The 11849-nt window shown below is 46.7% G+C and overlaps 1 pseudogene; it reads left to right on the top strand.

Annotated features, from left to right (window-relative positions):
• Window positions 1–1543: 1543 nt before the first annotated feature.
• On the top strand, window positions 1544–5657 carry LOC139051824 (uncharacterized; annotated as a pseudogene).
• Window positions 5658–11849: the final 6192 nt, after the last annotated feature.

The following is an 11849-nucleotide window of genomic DNA, read 5'->3' as shown; positions in this document are numbered from 1 at the left end:
CAGAATGCCCCCGTTTCTCCTCAGAAGAACTTAATGAGGCATTGAAGGGGATGGGGACGGCATCGGCTCCGGGGCCGGACGGCCTGTCAGTAAGGGAGCTGCGCAAGCTCCCTGCAGAGGTCCTGGCACTCGTTATGAACCACTGGCTCTCACACCACCATCTGCCTGATGAGCTCCGCCTATCGCGGACAGTGTTTATACCGAAGTGCAACTCATCACTGCAACTCATCCGACTTTACTCGCGCCTGCTGGTGGCTAGGCTGCAACAGCATGACAAGTTTCATCTGCTCCAAAGCGGCTTTTCCAAGGGCAGGGCCGCATAGTCCAACCTCCTATTTTTACAAGGCATCATGAAACACGCCAAACGATTTAACCGTCAGTTCTATGCGGCTTCACTGGATTTAAGGAAAGCCTTTGACTTCGTTAGCACTCAGGCGCTCCTCACCTCTCTAAAGGCGCGCTCACACTAGCGGGAGACTTCCCGCAGCGGCAAAGCGTGAACGACGCCGCTGCGTCGCAACTGCTCGGAATGACGATAACACTGCGCGCGTTTTCTCGCTGCGGTTCTTGGAATGTAGAGAGAGGAGGCGTTGAGGGAGGACCCTAACGAGTAGAGAGAGGAAGGGGATGGTCATGTGACACCAGATTTCCCACGGTGTCGTCTTGACCGTCTGCTAGCTCTCCTCGCGTCGCCCTTTTTAACGCGATAGCGTTAAGGAGCTCGTGTCGCAGAAAAGCCGGTGTCGTCGGCGTCGGGTGTCGGCGTCGGCGGCGTTGACCGTGAGCGATAAATCACGGCAGGCTCTTCATAAATAAAAAGCAACTTCCAAGATTGGCCCGGTAGGAATCGAACCCGGGTCTCCGGAGTGTGAGACAGAGACGCTACCACTCAGCCACGAGTTCGATGCTTCCAAGCGGTGCAAACGCGCCTCTAGTGAATGCGGTGTTGCCTTCGAAACCAGCCGTGGAAAGTTATACTGCGGTGTATATCGGTAATTATGAACATGTAACGTAGAGAAGTCACAATTACACGAGTTGCGAAGTGCGTTTCCGCTGCATTTCTTTTGCGCTTTCCGCACACGCAGAGCCATCTTGCGGCAAACACAGAAGACCCCCTCCTCTCAATGTACGGCGCTGCCCCGACAGGAGGCGCGCCGCGCGCGCATTGGGACCGCTGCCAGGCGCGTCGCGGGACTCCCTCTCCCCTGACGATGCTTCGCCGTGCTTCCGGTTTAGATTACTATCTATCTCTCTGCCCGTGCCGATCACGACGTTTGGCTGGCGTAGATCGTTTTCCCTCCGAGACACCGAGTTCTTTGGTTCGTTTCGTTCGCTCAGGCGCACGTTTCGTTGTCGCGCCGAACGCTGCGTTGCTCGACGTTCACCGCGTGATAGGTGGGCGCTAAGTCCGATGCGGGGCGCATCGTAAGTGATTGCTGTGCCGTAGCGCATTGTCTTATACCCCTTGGCGGGTCGACGGGAACGCTGTCGCGTCCCACTCTTGAAGGCGAAGCTTAAGCGTCCTCCAATTTTTGTCACGAGGATGGCTGGTTCGAACGATGAGCTGTTGGCTACGGTAAACGTACTCATACTTGCTTGTTCGCTGCTTCTGTACCGTCGCCGTGCACGGAATGCACGGAAGTCCCGATTTTTGGTGCGACCCATGTTTCGTCGTCGAGAGCAAGAAGGGCAGCCGCGCCTTTTGCTGCCACGGCTGCGGGCGGAAGACGAGGCCTACTTCCGCGAGTAAGTGCTGTTTCTTATGATGCATTCGTAAAGTCTGTGCTCGTCGTACGCGTTATAACTGACATATTACCGGTCGCCTTTTAGCTACCTTCGGATGGCTCCCAGCACCTTTGACACTTTCCTGGGCTTCGTCGAGCACAGCCTCAGCCGTCAGGTGACTCCATTCAGAGATCCGATTTCGGCCCACGATCGTCTGGCAATAACAGTACGGTGAGTGTCCATGGCTAATCATGTTCAATTAATAAAAATGGTTAACAGCTTACCGCAAATTTATTTCTTGAAGCTGCTCCATGTAGTCTGGTGCGCTGTTACGGATAGTTTTCATTAGCATGTGACGATTAATTACACTGCGCACAGCATAAGGCAATTATTATTTTTGGCTACGTCTCGCGTGACTGGAATTTCAACCCATGATCCAGAGCTGATGGAGCAGAACGCTTCTGGTGTTGAGGCGCCGCCGTGAGCGAGTATTTTTCGAATCATTATTTACAACCCATCGTGGGGTTCACGTTTTTATCGGATGCAAACATTTTGTTGGAGCCAGTTTCAGAAATATGAAGTAAAACAAGTGTAAAGTGCTAAAACTGCAAGTTACTGCTTATTAGGTGCATGTTGTGTTGTGACCAGAAGAATGCATAAAGCACGATAATAATGGTTTTAATGTTCAGTATAAAAAATTTGCTCTTCCGCCGTTGGCAGAGCATGCAACAACAAGACGAAGCAGTCTTTTCTTTCGTCAAAGGGGAAGAGGAAATGTTGTACGTGGCCCACCGCAGTTTTCATATTTGTAGAGCAAAATACAAAATTTTTGATCTTTCGATGCAGTACAACTAGACACCTTGTTGTTTTAATTTTTATTTAGTTTTACATATGTGATTGTTTTCCAGGTTTCTTGCAAATGGGGACACATTCCGCAGCTTGTCGTACAACATTTTAATTGGCCGATCGACAGCTTCAGTTCTCTAAGAGAAACCACAGCTGCAATATGGAAGAATCTGTGGCATACATACGTTCCTTTTCCTCAGACTGAGATAGAATGGAAAAAGGTGAGAGAAATTAGTTTTCTGAAAGAACAGCACCTGCATAGGAGTGTGAGAACATAAAATGGAGGCCACAGATGATGTGTTGCGACATTCATATGAACCTTACCACCCCATTCCTAGGAATGTAAAGCTGTTCAGTGCTTGCTCACTGCATCGACGACTATAATTTTCACGTTACTCTTTATTCCACCCTGCGGTGACAGCTCAACATAACCCTTATTCTGGAATTAAGAAGGAACACATTTTGGGAAGCAAATATCTCTTTTCTCCAACGAACCGCACAACTTATTAAAACATTATACATGTTGCCGTGACATGTAGGGCACGTTTAATGGAATGGTCAGTGCTACACGGAGTGCCTCCTCTGCGTCAGTCTTACTGTGCTTTTTGTAATGTGATTACGCAGTGAAATCCCGCATCTTGAGAGGTCTTTCAATTAATTTTTCTATTAATTTTTTTGTTTTGCAAGACCTATGTGTAAATGTTTGATACTCGTTAAATTATTATTGCTTCTGAAAGAAACTTATTTCAGCTGAACAAAGAGGAAGCAGAAATCAGGATTTTTATGTCAGCATAATTTTCGTTGCTCATTATATGCACTATTCCCGCTTCGCACTTTCATGAAATTGTTTACTAAGCCACTTAATGGCTGCCAAATTTGTGTCTATTTCAGATTGCATTTGACATGGAACACTATTGGAATTTTCCAAACTGCATTGGGAGCCTTGACGGCAAACATGTAAACATTGAATGCCCAAATAACTCCTGGTCAAGGAATCTTAACTACAAAAAAAACTTTCAGTGTCGTTCTTTTGGCCTGCTGTGATGCACATTACAGGTAACTATATTCTCTGCACTTGGTTTCAACTTAGTTCTAGCCATGTACACCTCAGTGCTTTGGTCTTTTGGTTGCACCAATGCTAAACAATAATGGCAAATCAGACTGAATGCTGTAAGAAATGCAGCAATAGACCATGAGCATCTGTAGAGAAAGAGTAATAATGAGAAGCACTCATTATTAGCTTACTGATTTCCTTCTCTTATGCCACTCTGTTTCAGATTCACATATGTTGATCTCTGCCACTACGGTGGTGAAGGGGATTCTGGTATATTTTTGCGATCAGATTTGCTCAAAACTCTCAGCGAAGACTTGTGTGGTGTTCCATCCCCCACCACTGTCGGGTCGGCAGGTGTCATTCCCTATGTGATAGTAGGGGATGAAGACTTCCCTTTGAAAACATTCCTCATGCGTCCCTATGCCCGTCGTGGTGAGCCTGTTTATGAATAGCATTATGCATTTTACAACCAGTAATTGCATGATGCTCATTGAAGTTACTGCCCAGGAAGTTTTTCTGTTGTTTTCCATTTTAGAGCAAATATCTGGGTGAAGTACCCTAGTCAAATAGGACCAAACAGCATTATGCACATTTAAAGAGACGGTTTTGCTTGTGATCCTTGAAGTTGACATTAAAATCACTTTTCTGTTACAGCAACCGGCAACATATTTTTACTCAAAAGCAGTAGTACATTTTCTAACCAAGCTCACTTTATTGTAAAAACAAGTATACGATAGAAGCCATTCTGGGTGACACAATTCATTTTGTAAAGCGCCATTCTGAACAGAAAGCTGTTGTCAAACACAGCCATGATTTGCTTTATATTTCATTATTCCTTTACCTTTTCGTTAAAATTTAAAATGATTTGGAGTGGCGAAATTCCTTCAAATAATATGCCTCATGTTGTCCTTTCTAGAACTGCAGAAGCACAGGTTAAGCCCATCTGGACGTGAGGAGTACCAGCAGAGAGCAACTTTCAACTACCGTTTAAGCCGGGCTCGCCGGGTCATTGCAAATTCGGTGGGCATAATGGCTGCAAGATGGTGAATATTAAGGAGGACCTTTAGGGCATCAGAGGAAGCAACAGAAAATATTTGCAAGGCATGTGTTGTGCTACATAACTTCATGATGTCGGAGAGCGCATTACCACGATCTGCCTACAGCCCACCTGGCTATGCCGACAGTGAGGACTGGCAAGGAAACGAAACTCCAGGCTTATGGAGGACAGACGGCAATGACCTTCCAGCAATGAGAGTGATAAGTAAACAAGGTTGCCACTCTGCAAGGTAAATATGGAAAGCCTGCGTCCACCAGCATTTTTATGGAGTGTATGTTGAGCTGCTGCGATGTATTGCAGGTCTGCTATGGATGTGCGCGACAGACTGGCACAATATTTTGTCACGGATGGCAAAGTTCCATGGCAAGAAAGGATCGTCAACCGTGCAGGACGGAAGGTAAAACAAGCAGGATAATGCTGCATCGGCTCTAAAAGATGTTCTTTAAAATGAATTCAGGCATCATACTCTTGAGTTCAAACAAACGTAGACTTTATTTCACCTCAAAATGAAGGCCAATTACTTTACTGTAGTCTATCTTGCTCAGCTTCATACAAAATGTTGGATATATTAAATATAGCTTGCGATCGCTGCCTTGGTGGCAGAGCGCGCAGCTTCACGGTGACTAAGCGGCCCGTGGCCTCACTGTCGTCTTCGCATTCAACTTCATTCCTTTGTTTTCTTGTGATGCTTGCGAGACTGCCAGCACATTTGTCAAGGGTCGCCTTGACGCAATCTTCAAAATTATCGTCTGTCCTCTTCCTCCTTCTGCAAAATGATGAAATCTGCACTGTTTCACACCATTTTTAAATCTCTCTTTTGTTAGGAAGAATGAAACTCGCAAGTACGTACCGTGAAGGTGGCCCTCCGGCAGGTGTTCCTTTGGACAGCCTTGAGAAGAAAAAGCTCAAAAACAAGTCAAGAAATGACTACATGGCAAAGTTTGCTTCCTTGTGTACCTGGCCGGCGGCGTGTATTGCCCACCAGTCTCAGCTGGAGGAGGTGGCCCCCGGTTTTGAGCTGGTGAAGGGCTACAGGACCTTGAAAACCCAGCTTGAGCAGGTGCTGGGCTGCGTGACAAACAATGCACTTCTGAATTTCCTGACATTGATCACTTACCGCAAAATACCTGCAAATGTCAGTAAAAAGGATGGTAGATGCTTACCTGCTGTCGTCGTCCTCCGAGTCAACTGTGTCGTCGTACCTGGATTGTACAAAATGCGAGTTCACTGAACTTGCAGCATGATATAGACTTACGCATGGATGTGTCTACTTACAATGTGAGAAGCTGCGCTTCTGCAGGACTCTGGCTGTTTATATCAGCACTGCATCAAATAAATGTATTGAAACATGATATTCTTTGTACTCTCCTTGTACCAACACTGCTTGAAAACATACTGAGAAGCACAAATGTATGGTACAAAAATTTTCAAATCTGTAGTGTATGCTGTATAACACAGTTCATACATGCTTATTGAGTGTGTACTTACAGTTCCAGAAGCTCCATGTATGGAGAGTTCTGGCTTGTGTCAGTATTGCATGAAACAATGAAATATCCTCTCACTTTGCCTCAACGCTGCTCAAAATACAATCAGAAGCTTGACATAAGTGCATACGTTTGCCAGCCAAACAGACAATAATGCTTACCTTTCTGTGGTAGCAAGACTGCTGCAATTTGGCTGACTCGGCCCTGGTGATTGTCTGCATAACAAGACGCCAGGCTAGAACATTTTGGTGCTCAAGCATGCATGCAAATCTCAGCTGCAGTTCATAACCATACATACCCGGTTTTATTTGGAATGTTTGTCGTGGTCATGAGGTGAAAAAAAAAGGATAAGTGTTTACAGCACTGTCAGTGAGGCAACATGGCTTCTAACTATCCCAGACAAACTTTCATATTACGCGAACTGAGAACATGGAATTTGCAATATTCCGCGGGAGATATCAAAGAATCTTAAAAAATCGCACCTGGCATTATGTTGTGAAACATGGTATATGCATATAAACCGTCGTACGCGGACGCGTATCGAAGCAAAGTGCCGCAAGCACAAAGGGACCCGGAGGCGGTGCTCAGTAGCGCCCAATTCTAGCTAGCCTTTCAATGATATATTGGGGCTAAGCACGCTTTGCGAAAGTGCAGACGAAAATGTGCGCATGGAAATAAGCGGTACGGGACGTTGAGAAAGAACTATGGCACTGAAAAAGTTCGCGTATGGCAAGCAAAGAAGGGAACATACACCGCTGCTTCTGCTTCCCACTGCGAAGAGGGTAGCGGAGGCACTTTTGGAGCACTGTGGCTACGCACCAAGTCAGAAGATTCAAACTGAAGCGGTAAAACATGCCGGCAAAGGTGTGGGTATACTAACCTGAGGGCGTAGTGCGGCGTGCTTCGCAGCATGCCGTCGATTATGGGGAAGAGCGCCCACTTTGGTGCCGCACTCCGACACGTGGAGTCAGTGCCGCTGACGATCTTAAGCCAGCGATCCCTGGCATTTCTAAATTTTGATGATGCTTCGGAAGCTGCAGAAAAAAATTTTCCTCATGCTGACCGACACCGGGGTCGACACCGTATACTAGACACTCCACAACAAAATAAACTTACCAGTCAGGCCGAACTCCAGTCCTATTAACTCCCATCGGTTCATCTTGGCATCCGTGTCTTTATAGTCGCAATGCATCTTGTCATAAAGAAAAGGATATGACCGAATACACTCCAGGAACCGCTAAAAATCCCCAAGTCGCATGTTCATCTTGAAGGGGCAGCGAAAAAAGACGATGACAGAAGGCGGGAACACACAGGACAGCGCGCCGAGCAACCGCCGAGTGTCCCGCAGCACGCGCGCAGCCTCCTGCCTCCGCCGATGGGGTCACTGAACTGGGACCGACGTCACGGTTCACGGTCGGCCCCCATTGGCTGTTCTCGGCAGCGGCACGGCAAAAATAGGTACCCGACCCATCGCTCTGCGGGACGGCAGAGCAGCCTGTCTGCGGGAGAAAAACCGGTTTGTGCGGGAAGTGGCGTGCGGGAAACGTTCTGCGTTGCGCGCTTTCCCGCTGGTGTGAGCGCACCTTAAGGGAGGGCGGGGCACATGATGACTACGTGAAGTCAATCGCAGATCAGTACGCTGATCAGTTTACTTGTTCCTACAGGGGCCGCACGGATGGGACGCGAGTCCTCGTGCGGAGGGGGATCAAGCAGGGCGACCCCCTCTCTCTGTTTTTGTTCAACCTAACGCTTGATCCTCTTCCGCACGAGCTCAACTCATCAGGGTTTGGATATAACATAGAGGGTTCGACTCCTGCCGCAATGGCATATGCCGATAATATTATTCTAGTCGCCTCAAGCCTCGAGAAACTGACAAGGAACCTGGAGGTAGCTCAGCATCATTTCAAGAAAATTGGATTAGACAACAACCCAAAAAAGACGCAGTACTTTGGATGGGGATATAAGGCTCACCGGCTCAAATGGTTTGATAATAACATCCCCCAGCTTCGGCTGGGAGACGCCGTGGTCATCCTAAAGAGCCGGAACGAGCCCACTAGATATCTCGGCGTTGACTGCTTTGTCAACAAGCCACCAAGGACTTCAATTAACGTTTTCAGAAGGAACTGGACCTAATCAATTTGGCCAACTTGAAGCCCTTTCAAAAATTACACTGCACCTCTTCTTTACTGGTGCCAAACTTACTACATGCTACCTCCAGCTCCCTCTCAGTACTGCCTGTTGCTTCTGCACTAGACAGAAGCATTAGGAAGGAGGTTAAACGCATCCTCCACCTACCGCACTTTTTCCCTGACTTACTTGTTCATGCCCCTCATCGAGCAGGGGGCCTGGGCGTCTTGGAGCTTTCTCGCGCGTCGCCCGAATATCAAATAAAGTCCTTCGCGAGGCTTCAGCGTCTAGGCTCGCCAGTCGTGGACGCGGTCCTAGAGGGCGCACTCGACGGTTCCCGACGAACCCTACAGGAGAGGATCGGGGTCCCGGCGGGAATCCTCGAAAGTTCATTCCTGGATAAAGCCCTACGGACCGCTCGGAAAACAGACCTTGAGGAAGTCATGGAATGTGTGTTGTTTAGTGGCGCAAGGGCCAGGTATGGCCAAAGAGCGCCATGACCTATAATGTTAAGCGCTGATTTGTGAGTTGCGATGGTGGGATGTAACATGGCTGTAAAGTGGCCTAAAATCAATCCTTATCATAGAAGCGTAAAATAATATATAGAATAAAATTATTATAGTGATACATGTAGTTGCCTGTGGATATAGTACGCATGATAAATGAACATGGAACTAAAATGCAAGAATATGGAAATAGCACCTATGCCTCCGGGAGGCCTTTGAGCCCAAAGGCTGGGAGGCAGGTGCTTTCTCTTAATGCAGTTACCGCAGCATAGACATCAGTTAAGAGGCCTGCTACGGACTTCCTAATGATAGAACGTGAAAATTGTGTACATCTTTTAAAAATTCGAACAAGGATTGATATTTAAAGAGTGGTTTTATACAATGATCATTAGAGGATGAAGTGGAAATTGTTGCCGGTGTGGTAATGGAAAATGCTTTTTCCTATTAGCGTCTAATTCAGTGCATTGCAGCAGGATGCGAAGCACGGTAAGTGGCTTACCACATTTATTACACATGGGTGGATCGCCACCGGACAAGAGGTATGTGTGTGTGCTGTATGTGTGTCCTATCCTTAGTCTGCAAAGTGTTAGTTCTGTATGGCGGTTCTTTGATACCGGCGGCCAGTTACCAAGATACGGCTTGATAACATGTAGTTTATTTTCTGTTTGTTTGTCCCACAAGCGCTGCCAGAAAGCCCTTAGCTTTTTCCTTATTGAGGGCTTGGGGTCCATTACAGGGACAGTCGTGGAAGTGTTGGAAGCATTCGCGTGGACGGATGTGGCTAGCTGGTCAGCCAACACATTTCCCTCTATCTCTCGGTGCCCCGGCGCCCAGCTTACCACGATATGCTGCTTGGACGCATAGGTGGTTAGTAATGCTGAGTAAAGAGACACAATGATAGGGTTTTGATATTTTTTGACAGTTTTCAAAGCGTTTACGACGCTCAAAGAATATGTGTATATAACTGCCTTTTGGATATTAAGTTCTTTAATGTGTTTAACGGCGGCCAATATCGCGTAGGCCTCCGCTGTGAAAATACTTGTGCTAGGATGCATAACACCGGAATCCGAAAAGGATGGACCAACCGCTGCGTAAGACACGCCAGAATACAACTTCGATGCGTCTGCAAAAAATTCAGGAGAGGAGTGTTTGTGCTGTAATTCGGGGAAGTGCATTCGGATATACGCGACAGGCGCGCGCTTTGTAACAGCTACGAAAGATGTATCACGGTGTATAGGTTGCCACTGCCAGGGCGGTGGCCCTATAACAGGGGGTATAAGGTGGTATTCAAGCAGTGAAACCCTTGTTTCTTCAGCTATGTCTCTAAGACGCAGTGAGAATGACTTTGCCACTGCGGGCCGGTTGCGGAAAAGTTGAGAACTGAACAAATCATTTATAGTGGAATACGCGGGGTGCTCACTGTTTGCGTTCACTCTCAGAAAATACATGAACAACGAATATGTTCTCTGCAGATGAAGTAACCACTCATCCGATTCAACGTAAAGGCTTTCCACTGGGCTTGTTCTAAAGGCCCCTGTTGATAGGCGAATTTCTAAGTGGTGGACAGGGTCTAGCATCTTCAGAGCAGTTTGAGTAGCCGACTGGTAAACTATGGCTCCATAGTCTAGTCGTGTGCGTATGAGGCTTTTATATAAGTTCATCAGACATTTTCTATCACTGCCCCAGGTTGTGCGTGACAGCACCTTTAAGATATTCATTGTTTTCATACATTTGTTTTTAAGATACTTTATGTGCTGTATAAAGGTTAATTTCGCGTCTAAGATTATGCCTAAAATTGTATGTTCCCTATTTACAGGCAGATGCTCACCATGCAACACAATTTCAGGATCAGGGTGCAGGCCTCTTTTTCTAGAGAAAACGACACATGTGCTTTTTGTGGGTTCAGCCCATTTGGAGACATTGTTAAGACCAAGCGGGACCTGTCGCTCACAGATTGCGAGAGAACTTGATTGAAATCTTATCTGCACATCGTCAACATATGTTGAATAAACTATGTTATGTGGTATGTGTAGACGAAGAGAATTCATTTTTACTATAGAGCGTGCAGCTGAGCATTCCGCCCTGCGGCACTCCAGTTTCCTGTAAAAATTTCCGTGACAGAACGTTGCCCACTCGAACACAGAATGTGCGATCAGACAGATAACTTTCGATAACATTGAACATATTATCGTGTATACCTAACTGTGAGAGGTCTCTCAGTATCCCAAACCGCCACGTAGTATCATATGCTTTCTCCATATCTAGGAATACTGATACGAAAAACTGTTTATGAACAAAAGATTCACGGATACGTGCCTCGATACGTATGAGATGGTCACTGGTGGATCGACCCTCCCGAAACCCGCACTGGTATGGGTCGAGCAATTTTTTTGATGCGAGGAAGTGTAGTAGGCGACAGTTAATCATCTTTTCGAAAACTTTGCAAAGGCAACTTGTTAATGCTGTGGGTCTGTAACTTGATACAGAGGAAGGATCCTTTCCGTGCTTTACCCGCCGTGGTTGCTCAGTGCCCGGTCAAAAAATCCGTCAGGGCTATCTTGATGGACTTGTAGAATTCTTGACGGTCAGTCAGGAATTCTTACAGGTACTCTCCCAATACCAATAGGATTCTTAAAGGTCAGTCAGGAATTTCTACAGGCACTCTCCCAATAGCAGTAGGATTCTTAAAGGTCAGTCAGGGATTCCTACAGGCACTCTCCCAATACCAATAGGATTCTTAAAGGTCAGTCAGGAATTCCTACAGGCACTCTCCCAATAGCAATAGGATTCTTAAAGGTCAGTCAGCGATTCCTACAGGTACTCTCCCAATACCAATAGGGTTCTTAAAGTTCAGTCAAGAGTGTCTATATGCACCCTCCCAATACAAACAGGGCTCTTAAAAGTCATGTAAAAACTCTTACAGGCAACCCTCTAATGCCACTAAGACTCTTGTCGTTTATTGGAGATCCTTTACATGTAGCTTTCCTACACCAGTAGGGCGCTTGGTTAGATAGATTTCTACGGGCATCATGACCGCCCGAAACGAAAAC

The sequence above is a fragment of the Dermacentor albipictus genome, unplaced genomic scaffold, assembly GCF_038994185.2.
Source record: "Dermacentor albipictus isolate Rhodes 1998 colony unplaced genomic scaffold, USDA_Dalb.pri_finalv2 scaffold_15, whole genome shotgun sequence".
Lineage (NCBI taxonomy): Eukaryota > Metazoa > Arthropoda > Arachnida > Ixodida > Ixodidae > Dermacentor > Dermacentor albipictus.
The sequence above is the reverse complement of the archived record's forward strand: the minus strand, read 5'-3'. Positions and strand labels throughout refer to the sequence as shown.